This window comes from Biomphalaria glabrata, chromosome 3 (assembly GCF_947242115.1).
Source record: "Biomphalaria glabrata chromosome 3, xgBioGlab47.1, whole genome shotgun sequence".
Lineage (NCBI taxonomy): Eukaryota > Metazoa > Mollusca > Gastropoda > Planorbidae > Biomphalaria > Biomphalaria glabrata.
Genome location: NC_074713.1, coordinates 22826550 through 22843167, shown reverse-complemented (window position 1 = coordinate 22843167; position 16618 = coordinate 22826550). Strand labels below are relative to the sequence as shown.

The following is a 16618-nucleotide window of genomic DNA, read 5'->3' as shown; positions in this document are numbered from 1 at the left end:
TGAACTTTTCGAATTTCGATGAATTTTTTTACTTTTCAATTCATACTGTTAGCTCAAAGTTTCAACCTAGTTAAAAGTGGTCAAAAGACACACATAGTGTAATCATTTATGTGGGATTATATAATTGCGCACTTGTTTGTAAAGATGGATAGTAGACTTGATAGAGCGTGGCGCTAATGACTCGAAGTTCGTAAGTTCGATCCCCATTCTGTCCCATTTTTTTTTCATCTTTTATAATTTTTTTTCAAACAACACAAAATCTGAATGTTTAGTCTGTTCTAATATTTGAACATAAAGTAGAAGTTGATTTCAAAACAAATGTCTATAATTGTTCACATGTGCCCACACATACACAATGAAGAGTGCAATAGAAGAAAGTTTCCCTTTTTGTTTTGTATTGAAATTTAATTTTGGTTTTGTTTTGTTAGCTTGCTAAGTCAACACAGGGGCAAATAACTTTGTATTTGGATCTCTGTCAGTGCCAACAGTTGCTGCTTTTTCTCCCCTTTTGGTACACCTGAATGTTATAAAGCACAAGTGGGGGTGGGGGGTAAGCAAGTGAAACCAATAACTCCCCCTGCCTCCTCTTACTTGTTCACATTTAGAGTAAAAACATTTCGCCAGATTCAGTTCTTGTGAAGCTCGTGACAAACCCAAATTTGACCTGATGGTTGCAGTAGCCGTGTTGTCAGAGAGACAACATGTCAGGATGACACACAGGCCTTTGTTTAGGACTGCAGGCACCTTAAGTATGTTGAGTATGTGCGTGTGTGTCTAGTTTGCCCCAGCCATTCACGTGTCGGTACTCATTGGCCTTAGCAAATTATGTGTCGGTACTCAATCTGCCCCAGCCATTCACGTGTCGGTACTCATTGGCCTTACCAGATTATGTGTCGGTACTCAATCTGCCCCAGCCATTCACGTGTCGGTACTCATTAGCCCCAGTTATCTATTCCCTGTGGTTATGACGTAGCTGTGCAGCGAGCCAGTCTAACCGTGTGAACACAGCCTTAGGGAATTCCCATCTAACCTCCTTGTCACACGAATATCAAACAGCTTGAAGTGAAACTATGGAAACAAACTAGAAAGACATCCAAATAAATGTAAGTCTAGGCTGGCCTACTGAATGTTTCATAGGGACCTAATTGTAATCTGCAGAAACATGCTACATTTGTCCGTAGAATTCTTTATAAGTGCAAATCTCTCTCTCTCTCTTCCTCGCGCTCTCTCTCTCTATCATCTATTTTATCTATTTTTGTCTGTATCATATGGGATTAATTTAACGATTTGCACACGGCGCTGACGTAATGATACAATTCTACAAAGGTTTACGGCACTGCAATGATTTTTTAAATGTTTACTTTTGTCTAGGTCACCTCTACTCGAGACTGACCAGTAGCACAATATATTATGTGTACGTACTTTTGTAAATAATAGGTAGATGTCAAATACCAGATCTAAACTAGACCTCATGAATAGCCATGAGTGTGTTCCAGATATGGACAGTCACAACTCGAATCTGACCCTGAAGTGTTAATTATAGTGTGACGGTCACCTATCGTGAAAATGAAAACAAGACCTTAAACATCTCCCCTACCTGGCGCCCTAAGGTGAAAAAAATATTTTTGTTACCCTGTACGGCGAGGTCCCATGTTTACCAAATTATTTGGTTTATTGTTATTTCTATTTTGTGTCACCTTCACGGACTGGGTGTCGTCTGCAATATCAGTGCACTACTTGTATTCGCTTACCAAAATTAATATTCAAATTGATCGCACATTTTATAGGCCTATATAATGTGAATGTGGTCCGTGGTGGAGGTTTTAGGACTCGTGACTTTGTTTTCTTTAGTATTTTGCTCGCAGCTCAATGGTGAACTAGTTGCAGACGCTTCGTTAGAGGGAGGAGAGAAGGGGGAAAAATGTTTATTTCTAATTAACGTAATCATTTTTTTTTCCTTGGTAAAAATGCCGGCGCATGTTCATGAAAGGTTATGCTCGAACGATACTGGTGTGCGACGAGAACAAAAAAAGCAGTAATCGAATCTATCCACTCACGTTCTTATCTGTGGTTGGCCCACCTTTTCTTGGGCTCAGCTCAATCAGTTTTTCACTGAACAATAGCGTCTCGTTGTAAAAGCTCTTCCCATCTCCCCTGTCTGCTGGACTAAACCATTTCCTACTACAGTGTTGGTACTCATAACTTTTTCTTTTATTTAAAGAAAAAAAAAACTGGACGCACCTACCCTCCTGTTCTACTTCTCCCTTTCCTCGTAGCGTTCTATCTCGGGTCACGCCGGACAGGGCGCGGGAACAACACAATTCGCGTATGTGACTGAAACCCAGCGAGGACGAGGAAGCAGCCAGAGAGAGAGAGAGAGAGAGAGAGAGAGAGAAGTGAGTGGTGGCACCCGTGGGTCGTGTTTATGTTGTTTGTTGTGCAACACGCCGGCCCCACATTCCAAACGGAATGACACCATTGAGGGTTTCCCCCTTCATCGATGTGCTCACAGCTTGAGCCGTGCGACTGTTGTCATTCAGTTTGGTGCCACATAACGGACAGTGCGTGTTACAGCAGACGTGAACAGCGCGTGTTTTTTGTTGATATTCTTGACTTGCCAGTGTGACTGTGTAGGGTCGTGATTTCAAATTGGATGGATGGATCTACCATAGGCCTACCTAATGGAGCATTTATAATCGTAAATTCCAGTCACAATTTTGATAATAAGTGTAGAGTATACTAATATAGCTCTACTAGATCTAAATTAATTTTAAAATCTAATATTTGGATATATCACACTGTTGTGTAGTCTAGATCTATTTCATTGCCATTGGACTATTCTTTATTTCGTGTTACTGGTCATTCTAAATAGAGAATTTGATCTAAATTAGTTTTATAGATAGATCTATAATGTCTAGATTTACATAGATCTAGATCTATATCTTGCTAATGGGGGCCAGCGCATTTCTTCATCATTGTGATATATATCATAGTCTATATAGAACTAGTCTAGCTTCAGCCTTCTTAATATGGCATGATGGTTCTGAACTTGATAGATTCTTGATCTAGTTTAAAATACATGTAGATCTATAATCTATCTTCATCTATATCTGATCTAGTCTATATCTGTTTCTATCTTATTGTATAACTTACAGACAGTACTTAAAAATGAAAATTATTTCATCTGTCGCATATCCGTATTTTAACCTAGGACCTAGATCCAGAATTATATCTTTATTTAGAGCTAGTTTCTATTCGTTTATATCAGTGAGATACCAACCATTCTTCACATTCATTGGTTTTCGTGACTTTTTGTCAATCCTAACGCTGTCTAAAATAAATTGTAGTAGGCTTTTAAAGTGAAAAAAAATATTTTTATATAAAACCATAAACTCGTATGTTTGTGCATGTAACATATTAAATAGCATTCAATGAAAAATACTTGATAAGACATATTTCATTTATGAGGTAGGCCCGCTGACCAAGCGGTTACGCTTCCGAATCTGGGGTCATGGGTTCGAATCTCGGTGAAGAATTAGAATCTCGGGATTTTAAGGGTACCTGAGTTTAGTTGAGAAAAGTAAAGGCGGTTGATCGTTGTGCTGGCCATATGACACCCTGCTCGTTAACCGTTGGCCAAAGAAACAACTGACCATAATATCATCTACCCCAGTGATGCTCAGCCTAATTCGACATGCGGGCCATTTTTATTTCGACACTCATGTCGCGGGCCACATGACCGAAAATGTACATAAACGAAATGAAATTGACCTAAAAGAATTTTATTAGAAACCAGTGGATCTAATACTTGCATTAATTATAGGATATTAACTGGCTTCATTTCTCTCTTAAAATGTGAGCATCTTTGTAGCTAGCTTTACCAACGACTCATTTTCTTGTCTCTTTTTGGTAAATATTCCCATCGATCCTCCAATTTCTAGGCTTAGTTTAACGACCTTTTATTCGCGGCTCAAACCAAGAATGCCGTAATATTTGTTTTATAAAGCCGTAGATATGTTGTTGTTTTTTAAAACAGCTACAATTTACAAAACAAATATGTTGGTTTATTATCATGTTCCAAATAAAAAAAAAATTAAAGATCCGTTCAATTTTCCAGGTATGATTCTAAATTCAGAGTCAACTTGTAGTTTCTTCGGATCTCTCATTTCCTAAACCTACAAATTTTAAATGGCATGTAACCAATTCATCAGATAAAAAGTCAGGACCCTAACGTGGGTAAAGATAAATTTTTCAACATAATCTACACTTTGTGCAGACGTTTCGGCGGGCCGGATAAAACCACATCGCGGGCCGGATCTGGCCCGCGGGCCGTATTTTGGGCATCACTGATCTACCCTATAGATCTCAAGGTCTGAAGAGGGAACTTTACAGCTTTTTCTAAGATGTTGTTCCGATGAAAACTTACTGTTTACTTCGGTGTGGGAAGTGTTCAGCAAAGTAGAGCTTACAGTTTTGGATTGAGGCTAAGTGCTAGATTTGTGTGTGTTTGTAAACAAACGTCCTTTAGTCTTAGTGGAAGGTCACGACTCTGTGTGTGTGTGTGTGTTGTACTTAATTCAAGTGGATTACATTCGGATAAACACGCTCGCTTTCAAGTGTTTTGTGTCGCCAAGTTCATTGTTGCAAGCCACTGTAAGTGTGTGGAGACTGTTTAGAATGGTTTCTTGAGGCTTTAATAATTGTTTAAAACATTTTGTTTACAAGAATATGACGATTCATCCCCCCCCCCTTCTCCAAAAAGAAAAAAAAAAGACTAGATCCTAATCACATTAGAGTCAAAGCTCTTCACGTGTTCGTATTCTCTAGTTTTTCTGTCAGTCACAAATTTCATTTTTTTTTATTCTAATCACTATTACTTTGAAATGCATTTATTGCCGGGAACGAATTGTCGTTGATTCATTTGTCTGTTATGGAACCCTCTCTCGTCCCAATCTCAACCATTTCTCTCTGCTCCCTTTCTATCACTCACCTCTCCCCCCCCCCCCTCCGCTCAATATCATTTTATATCTTCTCGCTTAGCCTTCTCTTATTTCTCTTTCCAATACTTTAACCCCTCACTTTTTTCCTGCATTCTCTCTCTCTCTCTCTCTGACTCTTTTTTTATATCCATGTTCTCTCTCACACTTGTATGTCTGATGTCATCCTGTGTTGAGTGTCTGTGACAAGCTATCTCGTGAATTTGCCAATTGCTGTCCAGTATCTGTTACAGCTCTGTCAGCAGTGGTTCTCATTCAGATGGCGGCTGAATATAGAAATAGATTTGTGCCGTTTCGTTCACTACTACCTTAGGCTCGTTGCAATGCTTTAGTCGTCTCCGTCGTTTATTGTCACTGCCATAGGGTAATAGGTCATGGTACTTCAGTCAGATCCTGTGTCTGTATTACCATGGTACTTCAGTCAGATCCTGTGTCTGTATTACCATGGTACTTCAGTCAGATCCTGTGTCTGTATTACCATGGTACTTCAGTCAGATCCTGTGTCTGTGTTACCATGGTACTTCAGTCAGATCCCGTGAGTCTGTGCTACCATGGTACTTCAGTCAGATCCCGTGAGTCTGTGTTACCATGGTACTTCAGTCAGATCCTGTGTCTGTATTACCATGGTACTTCAGTCAGATCATGTGAGTCTGTGTTACCATGGTACTTCAGTCAGATCCTGTGTCTGTGTTACCATGGTACTTCAGTCAGATCCTGTGTCTGTGTTACCATGGTACTTCAGTCAGATCCTGTGTCTGTGTTACCATGGTACTTCAGTCAGATCCTGTGAGTCTGTGCTACCATGGCACTTCAGTCAGATCCCGTCTGTGCTACCATGGTATTTCAGTCAGATCTCGTGAGTCTGTGCTACCATGGCACTTCAGTCAGATCCTGTAAGTCTGTGCTACCATGGCACTTTAGTCAGATCCTGTAAGTCTGTGCTACTATGGCACTTCAGTCAGATCCCGTGAGACTGTACTACCATGGCACTTCAGTCAGATCCCGTGAGTCTGTGTTACCATGGTACTTCAGTCAGATCCTGTGAGTCATTGATATTTTAGTCACACCTGTAGTGAAAAGAAATAAGCATTACCTCAACTTCCTATCGATTGTGCATTATGTCAGAGTGAAAGTGCAGTTCATGTTTGCCATACAACCCATTCAGCATCAGGGCCGGACCTTTGCGGTCGCAGTGGGCCCCTCACTTCCATAGGCCCCTCGGAATCCGTTTCGCATTGGGCCCCGCAATAGCTAGGAGCGGCCCTGTTCAGCATTACCCATTAGATACCAGTTTAATGTGACTTGATATTTTCATTCACCCTGTTCTTTGTGAGGCTGCTTTTTTCTTTTTTCCAATAATCAGTGTCTTATTCATACAGACTAGATTAGCATGCTAAGGCAACAGTCCTTTAAGCGTTGACTAAACAGAGACCTCGTTTCTTTTGTCTGCTCTAATGAAACAACAGGTTTGATATTCCATTATTTGAATCTATTAAGTTAGGTCAGTGTAGTTAACCCTTGTAAGCTTGACCTTAGGAATACTTCATTAAAAGTAGTCCTATCCTTTCCCCTTCCCCTTTTTTCTATAACAAGTATCGGTTTGATCGACATTATTTGCCATAGAAAATGTAGTGTTTTTCAGAAAGTAATGATATTCAACAAAAAAACAAACAAAAAAACAACAGAAGTCTCGGAACTTTGTTCGGCATTCTTTGCAAAGTACCAGGTTATGATAGTTGAAAACACATAACGTCGGCTTGGTTATTACATTGAACCAATTTGTACAATACATTTATTACTATTCTGAAAACAAGTATGACGAAAGATTTTTCTACACTTCATGGATGGCGCACCGAAATTCCAGCGTGTCTGGCTTTGTGTCTACTTCATCAAAAGTTGAATATTAACCTTGAGGTCTGCTTCGACCTTAACTCTTATGGACTCTTTTGACTTCTCTCCCCCTTTTTTGTGCATTGGTCCCACGTGGAACTTCTCTCTGAAAGCCAGGGGAAGTTAGTCTTGAATATCAACTTCTGACTTTCAGTTATCCAATTGATTTGATGAATAGATCGTTACCAGAACTAAGATATACAGAGTTAATTTTGTGAAATGGACATGGGCGCTGGCAAGTCATTTCCTTGTTTAATTTCAACTCTAATTATGAGATCTAGTGTAGCTTCGTAGCATCCTTGCCGAATTAGGACCATTCTTAAGTCTAGCGCCCTAATGTTAAAACGTATTTATTTAGTAAAAATGTCTCGCCCCCGCACCTGGGGGCACTGGGAACTTGGATGGGGGGAAATATTTTGAACTACTGGCGCTAACATTGAATCACGATAAGTACTTCTCTGACTATCTGATGAAGTGTACAAAGGTGAGATGGAATTCCTCATCACTCACGCCCTGAGAGCGCTTGTAGGTAATAACACGTGTGCTGGAGCGTGCGACATCTGGTGTCATGATAAATGACATTCTGATACAGTTAGGATGGCTTGACCTTGCGCGTTGTGTGCATATCGAATGGCGTATAGGCAGTTCGTTAAATGTCAGGCCAGGCAAATGCTGGAGGTCGAAAGCTACGCCCTGCTGCCATTGACACACATTTTAAAAAGTTTGCTACATCGTAAAGTGTCAGCGGTGGTCAGTTCTCCAAACGTGGTGCCACTAAGTCAGTTTTCCTCTTTGTGTAGCACTAGTGATCACGTGGTCCGTTAATATCCCCATTTGTTTCCCTCCCAACCCTCTACTCTCCACCCGACCCCTCCACGCTTGGCGGAAATGAATCTTCATTCCCAGAATTCTATGACACAATTGAATGTCCTGTGGGACATCATTTTGATCCTCTCCGTGTCCTGGGAGAGAAGCTGGAGATGTCAATAAAGTTTGCCGTTAGTGATGAACAAACTTTGAACTTGGAGGTCAGAAACTCGAGCTTTCCGAAAGCTACTTTCGGATTGTTTTGACCATGAGACAGCCTCAATTGAGCAAATAGATTAGGAAATGGAAGAGTTAGTAACTTGACGAGCTTGTGGAGAAGCTCATCCTAGTGAGTAAGCGTACACTCCAGGACAGTGCACCGTCTAGACTAAAGCGTGTTTGATAGTGCATATAGGCTTCTAGGGAAAACTTTTTAGACACAGTACTGATTGCGTTATAAGGCCACGAGCACTTTGTTCTTACCTAAAATGTCATATCATTATGAAAGTTTGTACTCTAAAAATAGTAAGACATGAGATTTTAGTAAGATGGACTCTTTTATTCTAAGTCATTTTTATTTCAAAATGTTTATACAAGCTTTTTTATTTCAAAATGTTTATACAAGCTCTAGGGTTCTTGTAATGTTTGAAAGAGAATCACCATTACTTGGCTCTTGCTGGCGTTGAATAGGAGACTGTGTTACTTGGCTCTTTTTTGGGGGTTGAATTACTGTTACTTGGCTCTTGCTGACATTGAATGAGAGACAATGTTATTGGCTGTGGCTGCTAAAATATAGTTTTAAAGATAGGCGTGAAAGCCCATTAAGAACATGGCCATTCTAGGATATCGCCTCGAAAGAAAAAAAAAAATAGCGGACGCCCGCCCCTCTGACAGTAAGTGTCTACGTTCAGGACAGGAAGTGCTGAACACGAACGGTATTGATTTTCGCGTCGGGTGTCCATTGTCTGATGTATTGCCCACCTCTTTCTCCCCCTTTAAAGAATTCCTTTCTTTTTGGGTAGGCTCGTGTATCTATTTCTTGACAATTATCCTGGTCGGTTCTCTTGTATTAAAGGATTACATGAGGTTTTAAAGTCTTTGGCATTTTTCTGGATGTTTTCTTTTTATCTTAAAGGAGAGTTCTTTAAGGCTTTAAAGTTTCGACGTTCCAAGGTGTAATTTATAACTTTTGAATCTTTTCGGATACTTATTGTAGCATGAAGTTTTGTTTTGCTCCGATTGTTGTATATAGTTAGGAATGCGTGACAGTCTTATTAAGATGCAACATCTTCAATTGTATAAGTGAATGATTTGTATAGTTATGCGTGTGTGATTTAGTTGGCTACAGTATCATTTGGTTACTTTGTGTAGTGACTTTAAAAAAAAACAACAATTTATCAGTATTTTAAGTGTTTAGTCAAACCCAAACAAAAAAAAAAAAAAAGAGGTTCAGACAAATAGATAAGAACTTTTTCTCTCCCCCCATCTATTTGGTAAATGAGAAATAACGCAGATACATTTATCTCCCCTGAGATTTATAAATAGTACTTTTGTTCCATCATATGGCAGATATCTATATTTGAAACACTTTTGTTTCCACTTCAAGTTCTTGTTTTAGTTTTGTTTCTGATGCATATTTTGTGATTTACAGACACAAATATATATCAATATTTATAGGACTGAAGAAAACAGCACACTTTTTTCCTTGGCACAGTCTGCAAAATAGCTCACAGCTCAGCAGCAATAAAGCTAGCTAGAAGAAGAAGAAGATAGGACTTTTAAGCCAGTGTTCCTTAGTGTACACGTTGCCCCTTCCTTGGGGGTACTTTTTCTAAAGATAAAGGGAAATGATGGAATAATAGAGACCATTTCGTTGAATGTGTACATCATTTAAAACCTGCTTGTCAAGTATGTTTTATGTCCCTTTGTTTTAGCCTAACAGAAATGTCCAAGACTTGATGTTGTTATGCTTGATTTTATATTAGAGTATACATTCCGATAATCTATTTAGTATGACGGGTGTTGGTGCTAGCCTTTCTGCCCTGGTATTGCCTTCGAGTCCATTTTCTAATCGTTTCAAATTATTTGCTCCCCACGCGCCCCCTACTCCCTCTGCTGGTCAGAGTCGTCGTTTGAATATTTATGGCATCCTTGATTATATTCGATCTGCCGGTCCAGATCGATAGTGTGAGAGACACGTGACCTCTTTTGTTGACTGTGTTTTTTCAGCCCATTTCCCGTCAGTTTGTCTTTTTCACTCAAGTTATTCCCACTGCCTTCACGTCTTTCTGTCTTTATGATCTTTCTCTCTGTCTCACTTGTCTTCTTTCTGTCTCATTTATGATCTTTCTCTCTGTCTCATTTATGATCTTTCTCTCTGTCTCACTTGTCTTCTTTCTGTCTCATTTATGATCTTTCTCGCTGTCTCATTTATGATCTTTCTCTCTGTCTCATTTATGATCTTTCTCTCTGTTTCATTTATGATCTTTCTCTCTGTCTCATTTATGATCTTTCTCTCTGTCTCACTTGTCTTCTTTCTGTCTCATTTATGATCTTTCTCTCTGTCTCATTTATGATCTTTCTCTCTGTCTCATTTATGATCTTTCTCTCTGTCTCATTTATGATCTTTCTCTCTGTCTCATTTATGATCTTTCTCTCTGTCTCATTTATGATCTTTCTCTCTGTCTCATTTATGATCTTTCTCTCTGTCTCATTTATGATCTTTCTCTTTGTTTCATTTATGATCTTTCTCTTTGTTTCATTTGTCTTCTTTCTGTCTCATTTATGATCTTTCTCTCTGTCTCATTTATGATCTTTCTCTCTCTCATTTATGATCTTTCTCTTTGTTTCACTTGTCTTCTTTCTGTCTCATTTATGATCTTTCTCTCTGTCTCATTTATGATCTTTCTCTCTGTCTCATTTATGATCTTTCTCTCTGTCTCATTTATGATCTTTCTCTCTGTCTCATTTATGATCTTTCTCTGTGTCTCACTTGTCTTCTTTCTGTCTCATTTATGATCTTTCCTTTGTTTCATTTATGATCTTTCTCTCTGTCTCACTTGTCTTCTTTCTGTCTCATTTATGATCTTTCTCTCTGTCTCATTTATGATCTTTCTCTCTGTCTCATTTATGATCTTTCTCTCTGTCTCATTTATGATCTTTCTCTCTGTCTCATTTATGATCTTTCTCTCTGTCTCATTTATGATCTTTCTCTCTGTCTCATTTATGATTTTTCTCTCTGTCTCATTTATGATCTTTCTATCTGTCTCATTTATGATCTTTCTCTCTGTCTCACTTGTCTTCTTTCTGTCTCATTTATGATCTTTCTCTCTGTCTCATTTATGATCTTTCTCTCTGTTTCATTTATGATCTTTCTCTCTGTTTCATTTATGAGCTTTCTCTCTGTCTCATTTATGATCTTTCTCTCTGTTTCATTTATGATCTTTCTCTCTGTCTCATTTATGATCTTTCTCTCTGTCTCATTTATGATCTTTCTCTCTGTTTCATTTGTCTTCTTTCTGTCTCATTTATGATCTTTCTCTCTGTTTCATTTATGATCTTTCTCTCTGTTTCATTTGTCTTCTTTCTGTCTCATTTATGATCTTTCTCTCTGTTTCATTTATGATCTTTCTCTCTGTTTCATTTGTCTTCTTGCTGTCTCATTTATGATCTTTCTCTCTGTCTCATTTATAATCTTTCTCTCTGTTTCATTTGTCTTCTTTCTGTTTCATTTATGATCTTTCTCTCTGTTTCATTTATGATCTTTCTCTCTGTCTCATTTATTATCTTTCTCTCTGTTTCATTTATGATCTTTCTCTCTGTTTCATTTGTCTTCTTTCTGTCTCATTTATGATCTTTCTCTCTGTCTCATTTATGATCTTTCTCTCTGTCTCATTTATGATCTTTCTCTCTGTCTCATTTATGATCTTTCTCTCTGTTTCATTTATGATCTTTCTCTCTGTTTCATTTATGATCTTTCTCTCTGTCTCACTTGTCTTCTTTCTGTCTCATTTATGATCTCTCTCTCTGTTTCATTTATGATCTTTCTCTCTGTTTCATTTATGATCTTTCTCTCTGTCTTATTTATGATCTTTCTCTGTTTCATTTATGATCTTTCTCTCTGTTTCATTTGTCTTCTTTCTGTCTCATTTATGATATTTCTCTCTGTCTCATTTATGATCTTTCTCTCTGTTTCATTTATGATCTTTCTCTCTGTTTCATTTATGATCTTTCTCTCTGTTTCATTTATGATCTTTCTCTCTGTCTCACTTGTCTTCTTTCTGTCTCATTTATGATCTTTCTCTCTGTTTCATTTATGATCTTTCTCTCTGTTTCATTTATGATCTTTCTCTCTGTTTCATTTATGATCTTTCTCTCTGTCTCACTTGTCTTCTTTCTGTCTCATTTATGATCTTTCTCTCTGTTTCATTTATGATCTTTCTCTCTGTCTCATTTATGATCTTTCTCTCTGTTTCACTTGTCTTCTTTCTGTTTCATTTATGATCTTTCTCTGTTTCATTTATGATCTTTCTCTCTGTCTCATTTATGATCTTTATCCCTGTCTCACTTGTCTTCTTTCTGTCTCATTTATGATCTTTCTCTATGTCTCATTTATGATCTTTCTCTCTGTTTCATTTATGATCTTTCTCTCTGTTTCATTTATGATCTTTCTCTCTGTTTCATTTATGATCTTTCTCTCTGTCTCATTTATGATCTTTCTCTCTGTTTCATTTATGATCTTTCTCTCTGTCTCATTTATGATCTTTCTCTCTGTCTCATTTATGATCTTTCTCTCTGTTTCATTTGTCTTCTTTCTGTCTCATTTATGATCTTTCTCTCTGTTTCATTTATGATCTTTCTCTCTGTTTCATTTGTCTTCTTTCTGTCTCATTTATGATCTTTCTCTCTGTTTCATTTATGATCTTTCTCTCTGTCTCACTTGTCTTCTTTCTGTCTCATTTATGATCTTTCTCTCTGTCTCATTTATGATCTTTCTCTCTGTCTCATTTATGATCTTTCTCTCTGTCTCATTTATGATCTTTCTCTCTGTCTCATTTATGATCTTTCTCTCTGTCTCATTTATGATCTTTCTCTCTGTCTCATTTATGATTTTTCTCTCTGTCTCATTTATGATCTTTCTATCTGTCTCATTTATGATCTTTCTCTCTGTCTCACTTGTCTTCTTTCTGTCTCATTTATGATCTTTCTCTCTGTCTCATTTATGATCTTTCTCTCTGTTTCATTTATGATCTTTCTCTCTGTTTCATTTATGAGCTTTCTCTCTGTCTCATTTATGATCTTTCTCTCTGTTTCATTTATGATCTTTCTCTCTGTCTCATTTATGATCTTTCTCTCTGTCTCATTTATGATCTTTCTCTCTGTTTCATTTGTCTTCTTTCTGTCTCATTTATGATCTTTCTCTCTGTCTCATTTATGATCTTTCTCTCTGTTTCATTTGTCTTCTTTCTGTCTCATTTATGATCTTTCTCTCTGTTTCATTTATGATCTTTCTCTCTGTTTCATTTGTCTTCTTGCTGTCTCATTTATGATCTTTCTCTCTGTCTCATTTATAATCTTTCTCTCTGTTTCATTTGTCTTCTTTCTGTTTCATTTATGATCTTTCTCTCTGTTTCATTTATGATCTTTCTCTCTGTCTCATTTATTATCTTTCTCTCTGTTTCATTTATGATCTTTCTCTCTGTTTCATTTGTCTTCTTTCTGTCTCATTTATGATCTTTCTCTCTGTCTCATTTATGATCTTTCTCTCTGTCTCATTTATGATCTTTCTCTCTGTCTCATTTATGATCTTTCTCTCTGTTTCATTTATGATCTTTCTCTCTGTTTCATTTATGATCTTTCTCTCTGTCTCACTTGTCTTCTTTCTGTCTCATTTATGATCTCTCTCTCTGTTTCATTTATGATCTTTCTCTCTGTTTCATTTATGATCTTTCTCTCTGTCTTATTTATGATCTTTCTCTGTTTCATTTATGATCTTTCTCTCTGTTTCATTTGTCTTCTTTCTGTCTCATTTATGATATTTCTCTCTGTCTCATTTATGATCTTTCTCTCTGTTTCATTTATGATCTTTCTCTCTGTTTCATTTATGATCTTTCTCTCTGTCTCACTTGTCTTCTTTCTGTCTCATTTATGATCTTTCTCTCTGTTTCATTTATGATCTTTCTCTCTGTTTCATTTATGATCTTTCTCTCTGTTTCATTTATGATCTTTCTCTCTGTCTCACTTGTCTTCTTTCTGTCTCATTTATGATCTTTCTCTCTGTTTCATTTATGATCTTTCTCTCTGTCTCATTTATGATCTTTCTCTCTGTTTCACTTGTCTTCTTTCTGTTTCATTTATGATCTTTCTCTGTTTCATTTATGATCTTTCTCTCTGTCTCATTTATGATCTTTATCCCTGTCTCACTTGTCTTCTTTCTGTCTCATTTATGATCTTTCTCTATGTCTCATTTATGATCTTTCTCTCTGTTTCATTTATGATCTTTCTCTCTGTTTCATTTATGATCTTTCTCTCTGTTTCATTTATGATCTTTCTCTCTGTCTCATTTATGATCTTTCTCTCTGTCTCATTTATGATCTATCTCTCTGTCTCATTTATGATCTTTCTCTCTGTCTCACTTGTCTTCTTTCTGTTTCATTTATGATCTTTCTCTCTGTTTCATTTATGATCTTTCTCTCTGTCTCATTTATGATCTTTCTCTCTGTCTCATTTATGATCTTTCTCTCTGTCTCATTTATGATCTTTCTCTGTCTCATTTATGATCTTTCTCTCTGTCTCATTTATGATCTTTCTCTCTGTCTCATTTATGATCTTTCTCTCTGTCTCACTTGTCTTCTTTCTGTCTCATTTATGATCTTTCTCTCTGTCTCATTTATGATCTTTCTCTCTGTCTCATTTATGATCTTTCTCTCTGTTTCATTTGTCTTCTTTCTGTCTCATTTATGATCTTTCTCTCTGTCTCATTTATGATCTTTCTCTCTGTCTCATTTATGATCTTTCTCTCTGTCTCATTTATGATCTTTCTCTCTCTCATTTATGATCTTTCTCTCTGTCTCATTTATGATCTTTCTTTCTGTCTCACTTGTCTTCTTTCTGTCTCACTTGTCTTCTTTCTGTCTCACTTGTCTTCTTTCTGTCTCACTTGTCTTCTTTCTGTCTCACTAATGCCCATTCTCTGGCTTTCTAATACTCCTCTCCTTTGTTTAATTAGTGTTCTTTCTCTAAGTAATATCAATGCTATTTCTCTGTCTCACTAATACTTTCTCTCTCTCTCTCTCTAACTAATGATCTGTCTGTCTCCTCCCCCTCTCCTTCTCGAACATTCAAATCTTTAGGGTACATTTGAAATAATGTGTTCAGTTAGTTGCTGCTGTAGGTTGACAAGGTTAGCAAAACTCCTTGGAAAAGGGATGGGGGGGGGGTGGAAAATGACAGCAATATTCCTGCTGTGAGTTTTAGTTTGGTAGACAAGAAATAAAAAAAATGGGTGGGGGCTGTTGTTGACTTGTAGCACCAAACTGACTCGGTGTCGGCGTATTATGTCTTAACTAATACAACTTGAAATAAATGGAATAACTTCTTTGTGAACTATACTAAATATGTTTTATTAGAATAGAGACAAAATCAAGTAGATATGAGATAAAATAAATGTACTAGACTTTAGTCATAATTTTTAACAAAATGTAACTCACAATAATAACAACCTTTCAGTCTCACGTTCTGGTGTCGTCTGTCCTAAATAAGACTGTTGACGACACTGCCACCTATCTTGCATCATTCACAACCAATCGCTAACCTCTTCCCACTGTCACCATAGAAACACACACACACTCCATGACAGGCGGAATTTGATTTGTAATTTTCCTTTTTTTTTTTTGGTTGGGGTGGGGGTGTCATTATGTTGGAAACTTTGGTCTAATAAACGTAGATGACATCTGGAACAATTTCATGACAAAATTATCTCCGCAATTAAAAAAAAAACGCATTTAAGATTGTCAGAGATAATTATTCGAAGCAAAGAGTTGACATGACAAGTATACATTCTGTCCAGTGCTTTCCATGTCATGATGCAATTCATCATTGGAAAAAAAGAAATGGATTTTTAAAATGTTTTTAATTGTATCCATTACATTTTTTTAGCACCCGTGGCCGTTGGTCTTCGAGATTCTGTTTTACAATCTAAACATTACAAAACTCAAGAAATAATTTGTTATGAATATTTTATATTCCTCAAAAAGTTAAGCAAGAATTAGGGGCGCCACTGCCAGGCTGTGATTATTTAAAAGTTTGGCTGATTTTGTCCATTATCTGTATAGATCTTGACATAGTTTTAATAGTGCACTAGCCGCTGAGTAGACCTGGTTGTTTCATGTTAGTTTTAATAGTGCACTAGCCGCTGAGTAGATCTGGCTGTTTCATGTTAGTTTTAATAGTGCACTAGCCGCTGAGTAGATTTGGTTGTTTCATGTTAGTTTTAATAGTGCACTAGCCGCTGAGTAGATCTGGTTGTTTCATGTTAGTTTTAATAGTGCACTAGCCGCTGAGTAGATCTGGTTGTTTCATGTTAGTTTTAATAGTGCACTAGCCGCTGAGTAGACCTGGCTGTTTCATGTTAGTTTTATTAGTGCACTAGCCGCTGAGTAGATCTGGTTGTTTCATGTTAGTTTTAATAGTGCACTAGCCGCTGAGTAGATCTGGTTGTTTCATGTAGCTGTTTTAATGGCCAACAAGTTGAACACGTATGTTGAGCCGTTCCTTTGGTTGCTGAGCCGTTCCTGTGGTTGCTGAGCCGTTCCTTTGGTTGCTGAGCCGTTCCTGTGGTTGCTGAGCCGTTCCTTTGGTTGCTGAGCCGTTCCTGTGGTTGCTGAGCCGTTCCTTTGGTTGCTGAACCGTTCCTGTGGTTGCTG

General features: G+C 37.4%; 1 protein-coding gene across 11 annotated transcripts in view; it reads left to right on the top strand.

The window, feature by feature from the left end:
• The window catches only part of LOC106056868 (serine/threonine-protein phosphatase 4 regulatory subunit 4-like), a 115344-nt gene that overhangs the window by 20047 nt on the left and 78679 nt on the right, over nucleotides 1–16618 (top strand). For 7 of the 11 annotated variants that reach the window (XM_013213773.2, XM_056024016.1, XM_056024018.1 and 4 more), the window contains exon 1: nucleotides 2408–2698. The exons of 2 other annotated variants lie outside the window; for them this stretch is intronic. The gene's annotated coding sequence lies outside the window, so the exon portion shown is untranslated. Of the gene's footprint in view, nucleotides 1–1837; nucleotides 1941–2407; nucleotides 2699–16618 lie in introns of those variants that run through there. 2 more of the 11 variants (XM_056024017.1, XM_056024021.1) reach the window with 2 other exon arrangements.